Source organism: Jaculus jaculus, chromosome 19, assembly GCF_020740685.1.
Source record: "Jaculus jaculus isolate mJacJac1 chromosome 19, mJacJac1.mat.Y.cur, whole genome shotgun sequence".
In the NCBI taxonomy this organism is placed as follows: Eukaryota; Metazoa; Chordata; class Mammalia; order Rodentia; family Dipodidae; genus Jaculus; species Jaculus jaculus.
Window position 1 is genome coordinate 57,448,530 of NC_059120.1, and position 15,450 is coordinate 57,463,979.

The 15,450-nt window shown below is 46.8% G+C and overlaps 1 protein-coding gene and 1 long non-coding RNA gene across 3 annotated transcripts in view; one reads left to right on the plus strand and one right to left on the minus strand.

Moving 5' to 3' along the window:
- Window positions 1-10,533, minus strand: part of Gatad2b (GATA zinc finger domain containing 2B) — a 76,235-nt gene extending 65,702 nt beyond the window's left edge. For both annotated transcript variants that reach the window (XM_045138165.1, XM_004667197.2), the window contains exon 1: window positions 10,238-10,533. The gene's annotated coding sequence lies outside the window, so the exon portion shown is untranslated. The remainder of the gene's footprint in view (window positions 1-10,237) is intronic.
- A 33-nt stretch (window positions 10,534-10,566) lies between these two features.
- On the plus strand, window positions 10,567-14,611 carry LOC123456007. The gene is made up of 3 exons (XR_006634269.1): window positions 10,567-10,714; window positions 13,251-13,776; window positions 14,562-14,611. It is a non-coding gene; the product is annotated as an uncharacterized LOC123456007 (long non-coding RNA).
- Window positions 14,612-15,450: the final 839 nt, after the last annotated feature.

Here is a 15,450-nt window from a genome sequence, read left to right on the forward strand (position 1 = left end):
AACCATTTTTTTGGACAATGGAACACACAGGAGCCATAGATTGTTACTAGAAAATTTTCAGTGCCAGGGACGAAATACCTTCCAGTGAGTTGTTGGCCAGGGAGATCCCTGATACCCCCAAATCATTACAGGCCATTGCCGAGGCCCTTGATTTCCCACCAAGAATATATGGTAAGACCCTAGTGCTGAAGACTCTACATACTTGGGCTGCAAGGTACTGAGAAATCCTGCTGGGACTGAGCTGAAAACCTGTTTCCATGTAGACCAGCTGACAGAAAGCTATAAAAACCACCACGCTGCATGCAGTTCAATGGGAGACAGAGAAATCACCAGTGAAGATACTCAACAGTGGACACTGTAAGCCTTAAATTTTGCCAGCCAGGCCAAATGAGCCAATAGGTGCAATAGTGTCACATCTGTTATGGGGAAAACCAATCGCCCTCTAATTGGAGTGGAGACCTGATCCATGGGAGGGAATACATCCCTAATACTGAAATCCTACAAGAGGGGTAGTAATGAGCCCTAGGGGTGTAACGACTGCTGCTGTCTGGCTAGATGTACATACTATGCTCACCAAACTTCACAGTAAACACTTCTCTTAATGTTCATACCCATATATTAATGCTACTCTCACTTTTGGTTAGAGAAGCTTCTCTTTTCAGATGGCAGTGACCTTGGAATGACTCAGCAGGCACCATGGTGCTGAGGACAGAGGAGTGCTCAACACTGCAATATCTCAATCACACCTTCCAAGGCTCAGGGTCCATTGCGAAGAGGTGGCAGAAAGAATATAAAAGCCAAAGAAAGGGTAGGACTCCTTTCAACATGCTCCTCCAGACACAAAATGGCCTGCATATCCATGACCTCACAGTGCCCGACACTACCTACACAATACCATCATAATAGGCAGAAGAGATGATGACATCAAAATAAAAGAGAGACTGATTGAGAGGGGGAGGGGATGTGACAGAGAGTGAAGTTTCAAAGGGGAAAGTGGGTAGGGGGGAAGATTACCATGGGATATTGTTTACAATCATAGAAGTTGTCAATAAAAATAAATAAAGATCCTAACTTAAATAAATAGACCAGGCATGATGCCTTTTTTTGTGGTTTTTTTGTTTTGTTTTTGTTTTTGTTTTTTGAGGTGAGGTCTCACTCTAGCTCAGGCTGACCTGGAATTCACTATGTAATCTCAGGGTGGCCTCCTACTCTGCCTCCCAAGTGCTGGGATTAAATACATGGGCCACAAGGCCCAGCTGGTGACACATTCTTTGATCCCTATGCTGAGAAAGCCAATTATTGTACTGAGTTCAAGGTCAGCCTGTGCTACAATACTACCATCTCAAAAAACACAAGAAACAAATATGTTCACTTATTGTCAGAGATGCTTCTGCAATTACTATGGACTCTGAGGTTTGAACATTTCATACCTCAAAACAAAGTGTATGTTATTTGTTGTTCTTGGTACAACCCCCAACTTTTTAAAAAATTTTATTTGAGAGCGATAGAGAGAGAAAGAGGCAGAGAAAGAGACAGAATGGGCCCACCAAGGTCTCCAGCCAGTGCAAACGAACACCAGAGGCATGTGCCACCTTGTACAACAGGCTAACAAGGGCCCTGGGGAATCAAGCAACAAACCGGGATCCTTAGGCTTCCCAGGCAAGCGCTTAACCACTAAACCATCTCTCCAGCCCCAACCCCCAACTTTTGATGGCTTGCCAGCTGATAGCAGTTGGTGGAGGATTCTGAGAGGGAGACACCATACATTAACAATATATCCACTTTATCCAATAAATATCTCAACAGACAGGTTAAGCCCTGGCAGCCATGGGCCACTCACATCCTGAATGATAAACTCAAGCCACATCAAAGCCAGTCATCTCTACAAGGGAAGATGAGTACCAGGAAGGCCCCATTTCATACCAGACCTAGTCTTCAACTTTTTTGTTTGTTTGTTTTTGTTTTTCGAGGTAGGGTCTTGCTCTAGCCCAGGCTGATCTGGAATTCACTATGGAGTCTCAGGGTGGCCTCGAACTCATGATGATCCCTCTTACCTCTGCCTCCCGAGTGCTGGGATTAAAAGCGTGTACCACCACACCTGGCTAGTCTTCAACTTTTTAAAAAATATTTTTATTTATTTGAGACAAAGAGATATAGAGAGAAAGAGAGAGAACGGGCATGCCACGGCCTCCAGCTTCTGCAAACAAACTCCAGACTCATGTGCCACCTTGTGCACCTGGCTTATGTGGGTCCTGGGGAATCAAACCTAGGTCTTTTTGCTTTGCAGGCAAGCACTTTAACCACTAAGCCATCTCTCCAGCCCAATTTTTTTTTTTGGGGGGGGTCAAGACAGGGGATCTCACTCTAGCCCATGCTGACCTGAAATTCACTATTCACTATGTGTACTCAGGCTAGCCTGGAATTCACAATAATCCTGCCTGGGATTAAAGGCATGCGCCACCATACAAAGCACCTTTTTCTTTTCTTTTTTGAGGTAGGGTCTCACTTCAGCCCAGACTAACCAGGAACTCATTCCATAGTAGCTGGCCTTGGACTCAGCAATCCTACCTCGGCCCCTGAGTGCTTGGGGTTACAGGTGTGCACCACCCTGCCAAGCTTCCTTCAGCGCCTCTTTAGCACAACTTCACAAAGAAAGGAGGGTCTCCACTCGCCAAGCTGGAGCCACCAAAACCCCAACTAGTGTCTAGAGAAAGCTTCACAGACTACGGAGGACAAACAAACAGTGATAATAGACTCCTTTCCAAAAGCCAGTCCTTTTTGCAGGAACAAACTCTCTATATACCTTTCCCATGCTAAAACAAAAACAAGGCAACTGCAACTTTTGTGTCATTGTCTAATAGGTTGGATTTTTCCCAGGCAATAGGTAGACAACTTTATGCCAGAACTATCTAGTCAATGTGTGAGGGGGTGCCGGGGTCTCCATCACCACCTTCTCTAAACTACCTCAGAAAAACGCCTGGCTATTTGCTTTGACACATATCTTGAAGACCTTTTAGTCCTGATAATAAAGTACCTTAGGGACTGGAGAGATGGCTCAGCAGTTAAGCCAAACGAACCAGGCTCAATTCCCTAGTACCCACGTAAAACCAGATGCAACCCAGGTGGTGCATGAGTCTGGAGTTCATCTGCAATGGCTAGAAGCCCTGATGTGCTGATCCTATCTGCTCCCCCCCAAAAAAATAATTAATTAAAAAGAGCCTGCATGGTGGCACACACCTTTAATCCCAGCACTTGGGACACAGGAGGGTCGCTGTGAGTTGGAGGACACCCTGAGACTACAACATAGTTAATTCCAGGTCAGCCTGGACCAGAGTTGAGACCCTACCTTGGAAAAAGAAAAGAGAGAGAAAGGAAAGGGGAAGGGGAAGGGGAAGGGGAAGGGGAAGGGGAAGGGGAAGGGGAAAAGAAAAGAAAAGAAAAGAAAAGAAAAGAAAAGAAAAGAAAAGAAAAGAAAAGAAAAGAAAAGAAAAGAAAAGAAAAGAAAAGAGGGCTGGAGAGATGGCTTACCGGTTAAGCGCTTGCCTGTGAAGCCTAAGGACCCCGGTTCAAGGCTCAGTTCCCCAGGTCCCACGTTAGCCAGATGCACAAGGGGGCACACGCATCTGGAGTTCATTTGCAGGCTGGAAGCCCTGGCGCGCTCATTCTGTCTCTCTCCCTCTATCTGTCTTTCTCTCTGTGTCTGTCGCTCTCAAATAAATAAATGCAAAAAATAAAAATAAAGAAAAGAAAAGAAGGGAGTGGAGGGGAGAGGAGGGGGAGAGAAGAGAAGGAAAGAGAAAAAGGCAGACATGGTGCCGCACGCCTTTAGTTTCAGCACTTGGGAGATAGAGGTCAGAGGATAACTGTGAGCTTGAGGCAACCCTGACACTAGATGGTGAATTCCACGTTGACCTGGGCTAGAGTGAGACCCTACCTTGAAAAACAAAACAAAACAAAACAAAAACAGAGCCTCAGGGAGCCCAGGTTGGGCCCCTAACTCAAAACACAGATAAAGATGACTTTGAACTGATCCTGCTCCACCTCCTTAGTACTAAAACTACAGGGGACACCACCTACCCCAGATGGTTTTTTGTTTTCTGTTTTGTTTTGTTTTTCGAGGTAGGGTCTCACTCTAGCCCAGGCTAACCTGGAATTCGCTATATAGTCTCAGGGTGGCCTTGAACTCAAGGTGCCCTCTTACCTCTGCCTCACAAGTGCTGGGATTAAAGGTGTGCACCATCACACCTGGCTTGTTTATTTTTTTGTTTTCTTTCTGCTTGTTTGTTTCACTCAGTAGTTCTAGCTGGCCTGGAGATCACTCTGGAGTCCAAGCTGCCTCAAAGTCAGCAATCGTCTTGCCTAAGTTTCTCAAGAGCTGGGATAGGCATAAGCCTCCACACTTGATAACAGACAAGTTTTTGAAAGCATTTCTTAATTTTTTATTTATTTGGGAGCAAAGAGAGAGAATAAACACACCACAACTTCTTTCAATTTCAAGCCAACTCCATCCAAGCCCTTGCACCATTCTGTCCACCTGGCTTTACATAGGAGGGGAATGGAACCAGCAGGGCCAGGAGACTGCGCAAACAAGGGCCTTTAACCCCTGAGCCATCTCCCCAGCTCTTTTTGGAAGTTTTTTTAACTTATGAGAGACAGGATAGGTACACCAGGGTCTCCAGCCACTGCAAAGGAACTCCAGACACATGCACCACCTTATGCATCTAGCTTACGTGGGTCCTGGGGAATCAAACCTGGGTCCTTTGGCTTTGCAGGCAAACGCCTTAACTGCTAAGCCACCCCTCCAGCCCCTTTTGGAAATTTTTTAAGACCAATTCCTCACACATCTCTCTCCCACCATCAAGTGGCCCTGTGATAAACACAACACTAAAAGTTACTGCCAGTGAGCCTGCATAGTGATGCATTGTCTAATCCCAGAACCTCAGAGGCAGAGATAGGAGGATTGCAGTAGCTTGAGGCCACCTTGAGACTACATAGTGAATTCCACCAGAGCAAAACCCTACCTTGAAAAAAAATAAATAAAAAAGTTGTTGCCAGAGTAAAACTCCACCTCAAGAGAAAAAAAAAAACGTTACTGGCAGGACATACACTTGAAGGGCTGATCAGGATACCTGGTAACATTGTTTCTAGTCAAGTATTTGAATGTAGCCTTTCAGACCCTATTAGGGCTGTCTCTAAACAAGGAAGACACATTCAGCCAGGAGAAATGAACCACAGTGTCACAAAGATGGATGCTCTGTCAAGCACAAATCACTCTCACCTCATCAAGAATGCTCTCAACTAAGGAATGACAGATAGGACAGAGTCTCTAACACCTCAGCATCCCTTCTCAAAGGAGGTCATTCAGCCTTGGGTCCAGTGTACCCAGCTGATCAATACTTCACTATTTCCTCCCATGATGGCTTTCACTGCTTCCAAACAGAAAATTAAACTGACTGGGTGGAAAAGATGTCTCAGAAGTTAAAGGCACATCTTGCAATGCCTGCAGACCCAAGTTCCATTCCCCAGTGCCCACTTAAAGGCAGACTCAAAAAAAACAGTGCATGCATCTGGCATTTGCAGAGGCAAGACACCCTGGCATGCTCATACACAAACATACACACACAAATTAATTAATTTAAAAAAACTGATGACAGGCCGGGAGTGGTGAGGTATGCCTTTATTCCCAACACTCGGGAGGCAGAGGTAGGAGGATCGCTGTGACTTCAAGGCCAGCCTGAGACTACATAGTGAATTCCAGGTCAGCCTGAGCTAGAATAAGACCTTACCTTGGAAAACCAAAAATAACAATAATAAAAAACTGATGACAGCCTTATCAGATTAGTAAGATTCACTGTTGACTAATTTTTCATACAACCTATTTGTTTAAAAAAAAATAGCCAGGCGTGATGGTGCACACCTTTAATCCCAGCATTTGGGAGGCAAACGTAGGATCACTGTGAGTTGAGACCACCCTGAGATTACATAAGTGAATTCCAGGTCAGTCTGGGCTAGAGTTAGACCCTACCTCAAAACACCAAAAAAGCCGGGCTTGGTGGCGCACGTCTTTAGTCCCAGCACTCGGGAGGCAGAAGTAGAAGGATCGCTGTGAGTTCAAGGCCACCCTGAGACTACATGGCAAATTCCAGGAGAGTGAGACTCTACCTCCAAAAACCAAAATAAATAAATGAAAAGTTCAAAGGGCTGGTGAAATCATTTAGCACCAAGGTGTTTGCCTGCGAGGCCTAAGGACCCTGGTTTGATTCCCCAGGACCCACGTAAGCCAGATGCACAAGGGGGTGTATGCATCTGGAGTTCCTTTGCAGCTTTGTAGTGGCTAAAGCCCCAGCGTGCCCATTTTCTCTTTCTATATGCCTCTCTTTCTCTCTTAAATAAATAAATAAATGTGTGTGTGTGTTTTTTAAAGTCCAAGGAGGGCTGGAGAGATGTCTTAGCAGTTCAGGCGCTTGCCTGTGAAGCCTAAGGACCCAGGTTCAATTCCCTTGAACCTACATAAGCCAGATGCACATGGTGGCACATGTATCTGGAGTTTGTTTGCAGGGCTAGAGGGCCTTTCATGCCCATTCTCTCTCAAATAAGTAGATAAAATATTTATTTTAAAAAAGTCCAAGGAAAGCAGAGCGTGGTGGCACACGCCTTTAATCCCAACACTCAGGAGGCAGAAGTAGAAGGATCACTGTGAGTTTGAGGCCACCCTGAGACTACATAATGAATTCTAGGTAAGCCTGAGCTACAATGAGACCCTACCTCAGGGAAAAAAAAAAAAAAAAAAAAAAGCCCAAGGAGCATGAGTAGTTCAGTACTAGAATTCTTGCCTCACACATCAGAGGGCAGGGTTCAATTCCTGGCTCATACAACCTAGGTTCCATTTGGGGTGGTGGAGAGATGGCTCAGCAGTTAAAGGCACTTGCTTGCAAGGCCTACTGGCTCAGGTTCAATTCTCTAATGGCCACGTAATGCACAAAATGGAGAAGGCATCTAGAGTTCAACTGCAGTTCCAAGAGGCCCCAGCATGTCCATTCTCAACATTCATACATTCATTCATTCCTTTTCTCTCCTCACAAATAACATAAATAAAAATTATGTTTTTAGCCGGGCGTGGTGGCACATGCCTTTAATCCCAGCACTCGGGAGGCAGAGGTAGGAGGATTGCCGAGAGTTCGAGGCCACCCTGAGAATACGTAGTAAATTCCAGGTCAGCCTGAGCTAGAGTGAGACCCTACCTTAGAAAACAAAACAACAACAAAAAAAATTATGTTTTTTAGAAAGTCCAGAGGGATGGCTTAGTGGTTAAGGCACCTGTGAGCAAAGCCAAAGGACCCTAGGTTCAATTCCCCAGGACCTACATAAGCTAGATGCAAAAGGTGGCACATGTGTCTGGAGTGTTTGCAGTGGCTGGAATGAATGAATGAATAAATAAATAAATAAAAAGTAGCCAAAGCCAGGTGTGGTGGTACATGCCTTTAATCCCAGCACTGTGGAGTCAGAGGTAGGAGGATCAATGTAAGTTCAAGCCTACCCTGAAAATACACAGTAAGTTCCAGGTCAGCCTGGGCTAGAGTGAGACCCTACCTTGAAAAAAAAAATTAAATTAATAAAAGTCCAGAGTGGGCTGAGGAGATGGTTCAGTGGTTAAGGCGCTTGCCTGCCAACCCTAATAACCTGGGTTCAATTCTGCAGCACTGATGTAAAGCCAAGATATACAAGGTGGCACATGCCTCTGGAGTTCATCTGCAGTGTCTAGATACTGTGGCAGGCTCATTTATTCTCATTTTCTCTCTCTACTCTCTGTTTGTAAATAAATTTAAAATTTTTTTAAGAAAAAAAAAAAGAGAAAGGCTGAAGAGATGGCTTCTTTTTTCTTTTTTTTTTTCGCCCAGGTAAGGTCTCACTCTAGCCCAGGCTGACCTGGAATTCACTATGTAGTCTCAGGATGGCCTCGAACTCACAGTGATCCTCCTACCTCTGCCTCCTGAGTGCTGGGATTAAAGGCATGAGCCACCATGTCCGGCTCTGATGAGATGGCTTATTTGCTGGCAAAGCCAAAGGACCCAGGTTAGATTTCCCAGTACCCACATAAGCTGGTGGCACATGCATCTGAAGTTCTTTTGCAGTAATTGAAGGCCCTGGTGCGCCCATTCTCTTTGTCCCTCTCAAATAAATAAATAATATTTTTTAAAAGTCCAGAGTAAGACCATGCCTCAAAAGGAAAAAAAAAAAAAGGTCCAATCCAACACAGCCCTCAACCTTCCCCCCCACACACACACTCTCTCTCTATCTCAAGGGCAGCATTAGGAAGGAGCCTGCCCTGGAAATGTGCCCTTTCACAGCACCTTTACATTTATTTCTAGCTCTTGCCTCTTTCCCAACTAATTACCCAAAGCAATGCCACTGCTTCTGTACAATATTCTTATCAAAACTTCCCGCACCAAAAATATGAATCAAAGTGGTTGTAAAAGTTAAAGGAAGAATTTAAGTCGGTGTATCAAAGAAAGATCAATAAAGAAAGCACTCAACTTCCAAAAAGAGTGATCTCCAACAACATTCAGAGGCCATGCTGCTGCCAGAAACCATCAGTCATGTGCTGGGGGGAAGGCAGGAGAAAGTCGTCTTTCACTCAGTACCATGTTCACCCATTGTCTACTCAATATACAAATTTTTAGAAAGGAAAATGTCCACAGAGCTGTAGAATCCTCAGTTCTCCACACACATCTATGAATCTGCTTTTACCCATTAGCTACTAATCCAAATCCCCAGACTGGCATGAAAGTACTGCTCTCTGCTAAAACATCTTGTTACCCCCACCTCTGTCACACATACAAAAGCCCTCCAAATAATCAGTAATCAGAAGAGAAAAGCTGGTTGTCAGGGGACCGAGTCTCCAGAAGAACTTCAGCATCTACCCGCCACCCAGGGAAGATGCCTTCATGTGCACCTGGGGTGCCAATCGTCCGAGCTAACGACTTGCGTCTGGAGGGAACGTGGTGCTGAGGATGAACCCAAACACGCGTACCCATACCTGGATAGAGGAGGGGAGCTGTCCGGGAGGCAAACCGCACCTGAACTGAACCCCCAAAGCTCTCGCAGGAGCACTGAACTCCTAGACGTATGGGAGTTGAGCAAGGGAGGCTTTGCAAAGTCCTCCGAAGTCCCAGTTCGGTGGGAAAGGTAATAATAAGTTCGAGCTCCATCACCCCTCAGAGGCACCGGAACTGGGCAACAAGAGAACCCAGTTGCGTCCCAAAAGCCCAGCTGAGAAAATGGTTTAGGTTTGAAGTCGCTATGGGTAAGTTTACCCCACCACCACCACCCCAACACACACACACACACACACACACACACACACACACACACACACACGAGACAATTCCCTTGTGTTGGGGGGGTGGGAGAAGGTAGACGACGACGAAATAAAAGGGGGTTAAGGTTCTGCACTGCCGGACCCTCTTCCTTAAATAAAAGGTGATAATCCTCCCGCGCTTCCTCCGCCCCCAAGGATATACCCCAAACACACACACACACACACACACACACACACACACACACAGAGCACTGGTCCACCGGCCATCAAAACCCTAAGACGGCGCAAGGGAGCGGCACCCCCCCACCCCACCCCACACCCCGAGGGCACTACTGGGGGGCGGAGAGTTTTACATTTAAAAAAAAGAGGGGGTGGTGGGAGGAGGGAGGGAGGGCGCTAGAGAGGAAAGGAGGGGGGCATGGCGGGCATGAGGTAGTGAGTGAATGCAGGGATGGCAGGCCGGGGGGAGGGGGGGTGGGTAAAAACGGGGAGCAAGGGAAGACAGAGAGAGAGAGAGAGAGTTAAAGAAAAAAAAAGAAGAAACGCAGAGGGGGACCCCGGGGCTGGGTGGAGCGAGGCCCGGAGTGAAAGGCCCCGGGTGGGGGGGGATGGGGATGGGCTGGGGGAGGGGGCTGCGCGCGGGGAAGTGGGGTGGGGGCGAACCGGGGCAGCGGGGCGCGCGCGAGGCGGGGGCGCGCGCGGCGGTGGGGGAGGGGACGCCGGGCGGGGGCGCGCGGGCGGGCGGGCGTCGGCTCCGGCGCTTCCCCTCCCCCCGCCCTCCACCTTTCCCTTCCCCCCACCGCCGCCTCCCTCCCTCCCTCCCTCTCCCTCTCGGTTCGTCGTTCCTCACCGCCCCCGGGCGAGCAGACGGACCGACGGACGGACGGACGGACGGCCTAAGGGCCCAAAGCTCCTCACCTGGCGGTGGCGGTGGTGGTTGTAATTTCTTCCCCCCACCACCACGGCTTCGCTCGTCTCCTCCTCAGGCGGGCGGCGGCGTCAAAAAAAAAATATATGTATGTATGTATATATATTTAAAAATAAAAAAGGAGGGGAAGAAGCGACGGCACAGTGGGTTCGGGACCCCACTAACGGGTCCCCGGGACGGAGGTAAGGGAAAGGGGAAGGGGCGGGCCGGACCCGGGCGGACGGGAGGAGCAGACACTGCGGTACAGACTACAGGGGGGGCAGCGGCGGTGGCGGCGGCGGCGGCTGCACCGGCGGCGGCGGCGGCACCACACAAACAAGGACGCTGATTGGGCAGCTGCCAAGCGCCTCGACTCCGCCTCACCCACACGCCACGACGCCCATTGGACGGCCTCAGCCGGCCACCCACCCTCTTCTTCTCGGCTCCACCAATAGGAGACGGGATCCCGAGAGTTCGCCCCACCCTGGGTGAGTGAGTGGTTGAGGAAGTGATGATTGACGTTCCGGGGACCCAATCGTCAATAGAGAAGGGGGATGGTCTAGCGGGGGCGCGTTAATGGGTACCTCGGCCAGTCCCAGACACATCCGGGTCTTCGATAGCCTATTAAGTGTCGGGGGTCAAAAAATCGCTTCAGGCTGCAACTTTACCTTGGAGACGTTTTGGTCCCCAGGCAGCCGCCGTACCCCAGTCTCCCAAAAAACCGGGATTCCCTTTTGGCCAGCTCTCATTCTTTTCAGTTCTTAAAGATGGAGACTGGGGACAGACAGCTCTGAGCTTTGCCTTTGGATGGTGTTTCGCCGTGACAGAATCCAGGAATCTTAACGACACAGAGCTAGCTTTAGGCGCTGGGGCCTTGCTGTCTCTTTGGGGTGTGGCCTGCCTTGTTCTGCCAAAGGCCTTGAGCTTCCTGGTGATCATCTACCTGTGGTCGGTCCTGTCGTGACTCAAACACAGCAGCAGGAAGGGAAAAATAAAATGTTTTCAAAGGCAGCTAGTCAAATGAACTGAGGAATTACGGTGCAGCACCGTCTCTGCTACTTCCTCGAAGCAGTTAGGTCCGCTTAAACTCACCAGTGATTACTACTATTCTTTATGAGCTTTAAGGACAAGGACCAAGGGGCTGGGGAGACGGCTCGGCGGTTAAAGGCGCTTGCCTGCAAAAGCTGTTGGCCCTGGTTCAATTCCCCAGCACCCATTTAAAGCCAGATGCACAAAGTGGCACCAGTTGTGTTCGTTGGCAGTAGTGGCAAGAGACCCTGGCGCACCCATACACACACACACACGTGCAAATAAAAAAATTTTTTGAAATAAAACAATAGCAGGGCGTGGTGAGTCACGCTATAATCCCAACGCTGGAGGCTGGGGTAGGAGGATTGAAGGATCATGGTGGAGGCCAGCCTGGGTGTGTTCCCAAGTCAGCCTGGGCTAGAGTGAGACCCTGCCTCAAAAAGTAAAATAAGACTAAGAATCAAATCCGGGGCTAGTGCTGGGCGTGGTGGCACACACCTTTAATCCCAGGGAAGCAGAGATAAGAGGATCCCCTTGACTTTGAGGCCACCCTGAAGCTACAGAGTAAATTCTAGGTCATACTGGACTAGAGAAAGACCCTACTTCAAAAAACTGCTTAACGGTTAAGTCACTTGCCTGCAAAGTCTAAGGACCCGGGTTCAATTCCCCAGGACCCACATAAAACCAAGTGCACAATGTAGTGCATATATCTGGAGTTCACTTGCAGAGGTTAGAGGCTCTGGCATGCCCATTCATTCTATTTGTCTCTCTTTTTCAAAATATTAAGGAAACAAAATTTTAAAAATAATCAAATATGACCAAAAAAGCATGTTTGAAGGAATAATACTCAATGTTTAGGGGAAGAAAGTATTATAGGAAGAACTGTGCTGAGAGCTTTATTAGGGATACCTGTTTAAGCCCGGGATGGTGGTGCACGCCTTTAGTCCCAGCACTCTGGAGGCAGAGATAGGAAGATCGCCATGAGTTCAAAACCACCCTGAGACTACATAGTGAATTCCAGGTCAGCCTGGGCTAGAGTGAGACCCTACCTCGAAAAACCAAAAAATAACGAAACAAACAGGAATACCTATTTATTTCTCATAAATAAGGTAGGGACTAGCATCCTATCTTAGAGATGGGAAAATGACTTATAGGTCTAATACTTACAAAGTTATACGTGGTAAGTGGCAGAGCTGGAATCTGGACCCAGGTGTATGAGGAAACAGGCTCAGGAAAAGTTCAGCACAAGAGCCAGATCAAGATCAGACAGCTAGAGACCAAAACAGTGGTCAAAACTCCAAATAGCTAGTTCCCGACACACTGAAACACATTTTCAAATCATTAAGAAGTCACACGGTACAATGGAAACACAATTGTAAATTGGGCACTGTGCACCACTAAAATCCCAGCTCTAGGGGCTGAGTTCCAGGTCAGCTACATAGGGACTACACGGGCTACTTAGCAACAATCTTTTTATTTATTTATTTATTTTTTTTTTTTGAGGTAGGGTCTCACTCTAGCCCTGGCTGACCTGGAATTCACCATGTAGTCCTAGGGTGGACTTGAACTCATGGTGATCCTCCTACCTCTGCCTCCTGAGTACTGAGATTAAAGGCATGTGCCATCATGCCTGACTTGGGACACATTCTTTAAAAAAAAAAAAAAAAAGGGCTGGGGTTAAAGTTCGTCAGAATTCTGCTTAGCAGTACCACAAAACAACAACAGCAAATATACACGCATTATTTATTTTATTTTGGGGCTGGGAAGATGGTTCAATGGTTAAAGGCACTTGCTTGTAAAGCTTGCCTACTCACACACATAAACATATAAATAAGTATTTATGTGTATATTTATGTGTATTTATGTGTATAAAATAGCATACCCACGCACACAAGTAAATAAATAAAAATGCTTGCTTACATATATATGCATATATTTAGTTTTTTTAATATGAATATTTATGATCTTGGCCTTTCATTCTTGCTTTTTGTACAGGGCCAAAAGAGACATGTTGGCTACTTTAACAACCTTGAAGTGAACTCCAGGAACACTAACAGCATCACCTTTGCGACCAAATCCAGCAACCAGAACCTCATGGTTTTCCTCACTGAAGCTCAAGCACCATCATTGGGCACAAACGCTGTGATCTTGCCATTCCTGACGTGCCGGACACAGACACACTTCCTGATAGCAGAATTGGGCTGCTTAGCTTCAGCTTAGCATCCACACCTACTAACCTAGTCCCAGGTGGTCTTGAACTCACAGAAATCTTCTACCTCTGCCTCCTGAGTGCTGGGATTAAAGGCGTGTGCTCCATGCCTGGCTCAACACCTACTTTTTCCAGCGCAATCCCCTGTGCATGAGAAGCAGCCTCAAAAGGGTTGGCCTGCAGGGCAATGCCCAGGTGGGCCTTCTTGTATTGTTTATCATGCCACTTCTGGTCCCATCGGGGGCTACAGAGCTTCCGGCACTTCCATGACACTTGCCCATCTTTCCTGTGCCATGGGCTAGAGCAAAAGAGGTATGTAATCCTTTTACAAAAAAAGCGGGTGACACACACGTTTAATCCTAGCACTTGGGAATCAGAGATAGAAAGATTGCCACATATTCGAGGCCATCCTGAGACTACATATGAATTCTAGGTCAACCTGGCTTAGAGTGAGACCCTACCTCAAAAAAAAAAAAGAAAGAAAAATGAGGTTTGGAACATGGCTCAGCAGTTAAAAGGACTTGCAAAGCCAGCTGCAGGTTTAATTCCCCAGGACCCAAATAAGGCCAGAAACAGAAAGCGGCACACACACCTGGACTTCAGTTGCAGCAGCAAGAGACCCTGGTAAACCCTTTCTTTCCTCCTCTTCTTCCTCCTTTTGAGAGAGAAGAAAGAATGGGTGCTTCAGGGCCTCCAGCCATTGCAAATGAACTCCACATGTATGTGCCACCTGTGCATCTGGCTTACCTGGGCCCTGGGGAATTGAACCTGGCTCCTTTGGCTTTGTAAGCAAACGCCTTGACTGCTAAACCATCTCTCCAGCCATCTTTCTTTATATATATATTTTTTTATTTATTTGCAAGCAGAGAGAGACCAACAGACAGAGAGAGAATGGGCCTTCCAGGGCGTCTAGCCACTGCAAATGAACTCCAGATGCATGTACCACCTTGTGCATGTGGCTTTATGTGGGTACTGGGGAATTGAACTCGAGTTATTAGGCTTCACAAGCAAGGGCCCTTAACCACTGAATCATCTTTCTAACCCTTAAAATACTGGAGGGGACTCTTACATTAACACTACTCTCACTTTGGGTGGAGAATCTTCTCTTTTCAGATGGCAGTGACCTTGAGACAACTCAGAAATGCTGGAAAGAAGTGACAAGTACTGAGTAACATCTCGATCACACCTTCCAAGGCTCAGGGTCTAATGCGGAAGAGGTGGCAGAAAGAATGTAAGAGCCAAAGGAAGGATAAGACTCTTTACAACGTGCTCCCTCCAGACATAAAATGGCCTGGATATCCATGACCTCACAGTGCCTGACACTACCTACATAAGTCCATCATAAGAGGAAGAAAAGAGGGGAAAGTGTGGGGGTGGGGAGGGAGGGAATTACCATGGGATTTTTTTTATAATCATGGAAAATGTTAATAAAAATTTAAAAATTATAAAAAAAAGATAAGTGCCACATGTTCTCTCTCATATGTGGATCCTAGCTACAGATGATTGGGCTTCTGTGTGAGAAGGAAAATACTTGGTAGCAGGGGCCAGTAAGTTAAAAAGGAGACATAAAGGGAAAAGAAAGGAAGGGAGGAGGATACTTAATAGGTTGATATTGTATATATGTAATTACAATGATTGTAATGGGGAGGTAATATGATGGAGAATGGAATTTTAAAGGAGAAAGTGTGGGAATGAGGAGGGAGGGAATTATCATGGGATATATTTTATAATCATGGAAAATGTTAATAAAATTTTTTAAAAAAATGGGCTTTGTTGCTAAATAGAGAGTTCTCAAAGGAAGAAATACGAATGGCATATAAGCATCTAAAAAATGTTCTACATCACTAGTCATCAGGGAAATGCAGACTAAAACTACATTGGAATTCACTATGTCGTCTCAGGGTGGCCTCAAACTCAGTGATCCTCCTACATCTGCCTCCCAATGCTGGGATTAAAGATGTGCACCACCACACCTGGCCCACAGTT